The sequence below is a fragment of the Pteropus vampyrus genome, unplaced genomic scaffold (genome assembly GCF_000151845.1).
Source record: "Pteropus vampyrus isolate Shadow unplaced genomic scaffold, Pvam_2.0 Scaffold339, whole genome shotgun sequence".
In the NCBI taxonomy this organism is placed as follows: Eukaryota; Metazoa; Chordata; class Mammalia; order Chiroptera; family Pteropodidae; genus Pteropus; species Pteropus vampyrus.
This window is the reverse complement of record NW_011889120.1, coordinates 399176-402318: the sequence shown is the minus strand read 5'-3', so window position 1 is coordinate 402318 and position 3143 is coordinate 399176. Positions and strand designations below refer to the sequence as shown.

General features: G+C 29.5%; 1 pseudogene; it reads left to right on the top strand.

Annotated features, from left to right (window-relative positions):
• Positions 1-245: 245 nt before the first annotated feature.
• Positions 246-343, top strand: LOC111730909 (annotated as a pseudogene).
• Positions 344-3143: the final 2800 nt, after the last annotated feature.

Below are 3143 nucleotides of genomic sequence, written 5' to 3'. Positions count from 1 at the left end.
TTACCCAATATATCCAAAATATTATCTTTTCAATATGTAAAAAAATTATTAATGAGATACTTTAGATTCTCTTTTTATCCTAAGTCTTTGAAATCCAGTATGTATTTTACCCTTATAGCACATCTTGGGATGCTACATTTTCATGAAAAGTATTTATTCTGTATTTAGATTTCACCAATTTACAGTTGGAAAAAAGTTTACATACCCAAGTTGTTTTAACATTCTTAAAATTTTTCCAGTAACTGATCCTTTTGTAGTTCATGATGATTGGGTGTTCATGCCGTTGTGTGAGATGTACCTCCCTCAAACCTTGTTACAACATCGGCACATTACCTGTTTGACATAAAAAAAAAATTGTTTTAATTCCAGTAAACTGAATTGAGTACCGAAAATCATTTTCCTTTAATATTTACATCCACATTGGCAAAACTAGTTTATTATTTCAGAATGATCGATTTGACTTTGAAGCAAAAGCTTGCCGGTTTCAAAACCACGTCTGTCCAAGTTAAGTAAATTCACTAATTTGGATCAACTCAGTATTCTTAACGTCATAGTCAAAAGGGTATTGTACTATTTGAGAAGCAATTCTAGATTTATCAATATAAACAAAGCATTCTTCAAATTTTTCTTACAATTTTACAGTCAATTTACATAATGCTCTCTATTACAATTAAAATCTGCATATTGTTTCATGCTAGAAAAAAATGTATAAAATCATTAGTATTAATTGAAATCATGAAAAGTTTCAATTTCAATATAAACTTTCATACCTGTCTAGCTAAATCACATAAAAAGCTTTTCCTTTCCTTGGAGCTTCAAATTTATCTTGTTTATGTGCAATGTGATATTTATAAGAAAATATGTAAGTCACATTGCTATTTTTTTTTTTAATTAATGAACATTTGGCAGGCATTCCTTTTGTTTCAAGAAAATCTTGAATTGGAGTTAAGAGGATAGTAAAACTTTGTAAAACCTTTTGTAGCTCAACCAAGAAGCACTGGCAATGAACACAAGATCATTAAATTCATTGTCTCCTTCTATCAATGGTTCCATAAAGTGGTGATGAGTCATAGCATTTGCACGTACATCCTGAACAGTTTTAACAGCTGTTTCAAAGGGTCTGTTTCAGAGAACTGAACACAAATATTTTCAGGGTGTATCATAAGTGATATGAAGTCACCAGAAAAACATTAATCTCATGTTTTAAAATTCCAACAAATCCAGAATCTTGACCTAACAGCTGGAGGACCATCCGTCATGATATATTTTTTTCATATCTAACTGAAGTTCTTCTTTGACAGATGAAAAATACTTAAAAATATCTATGCCATAGTTTTTTAGGCTATGAAATAGCATTTCTTTGCAAGTATTTCAGTCCTTGGAAACAAAAATACCCCAAATACCAATTAGATAGTGTCCTGTATCACACAAATCATCTAAAGCTAAAGAAAAGTTCTTCTAATTTTTCCAATTTTGAATAAATTAATCTTGGATACTGTTAGAAAGTTCTTGTAATTTACAGACAATTATTTTGTGGTTTAATTAAAGATCTTTCATTTTTAGTAAAATATCAATTTTAGTCTTTTCCTTATAATTTTTAAAACAAAATTTCCGTAAGTGAAATAATAATTTATTTTCCTATTGCCATCTAAAACTGGTTTTCTTTTATGTGCGGGAATCCAAGCCTTAATAAGGCTGGCCAAAGTTACAAGTTCAGAGCCTGTTATCATTTTTTAAACAATTTTCATCGGAAATTCAATTTTGAATGCAGGCAACTAATTTTATTCTTCGTTTACTGTTCTCATCAAATTCACTCTGTATTTGCTGAAAATGTTCCTTAATATTGTCCACTTTATTATCTTTAAACGATTTTTATACAACAGCTTTTTTGTTTTGGTCTGCTGCAACAAATTATATGAAATTTACATCATACTTTCTTCCAATCTCTGTTTTTCTTCCTCTTCTGATTCAATATTAGTATCCACATATCTACTCGGTTCTGCATCAGTAGTATGCTTCCCATTTAAATTTAAAATCTAGTTTGTAATTGTTTTTTACTTTCAAAATAGTTTAATTATAATTTAAAATATAAAAAGTATTTCAATTTAGTTACTGATTATGAGATACATAGGTATCACTGTAAATGGTTCTGTCTGTATAAAATGTTCTAATAAACACATTTCCATGTTAAATTAGTGCATAGAAAAAAATCGAATTGGCTCAATCTATTGACATTAACTAGAGAGATAATGATTTTCTGTATAATACTAAATATGACTCATGCATCAACACAGACAGTGAAGTACACTGAGCAATATCTATGAGACTCAGCAGTTTAAGTGAAATGTAGTCCAACCTAAACAATAAAGTTAAATTTAATGGAAAAATATTTTACACTGCTTCGGTTTTAAATTAAAATTAAAATTGCGTAAAATTAAGTAAAAACTTTAGTTATTCACTAGCCTTTCAAGTGCTTAGTAGCCCCTTGTGGCTAGTAGCTGCCATATGGGATAGTGCAGATCTAGAGAAATTTAACTTTAAGTTGCTATCAACTAACCATCGATTAGGGCCCAGACGCTATGAAGTTACATACTTACATGTTAACTTGCAGAAAAGATTGGTAAGCTTATGAGTGATTTGTTTTTGTCTAGTAGAAATACAAATGATTTCTGACTGAAAAATGAAAACGCTTATAGTTATATTTGAATCCTCGTAGCTTAGTCAACGATTGTATTCCAAGTCTCTCTTTTCATATAGTGTTGCCCTTAAATTTGATATCATAGCAGAACATTTGATAATGTAGAGAGATATTCATAAAGTATTGTTAAGTGAGAAAAAGCAGGTCACAAAGAAAATAGACAAATTGGTCCTATTTTCATATATGTTTGTTTAAGTGTTTATGTTATAATAAAATAGGAAGGATATAAACAGATGTTTACCATTACCTATGGGTAGACTTATGCATGACTTTAAAATAATTTTCTTTCTTCGACTGTCTTTATTTTTAAAACTACAGTTTGTACTAAGAAAACGCTCATAAAAATATTTTATAACTTTAACTCAGGTTAACTTCATGAGCCCTTTTCTAACCTCCCTCTTCTCTGTTCCTATAAAACCCAGTGCACTACTCTGAAATAGTTCAG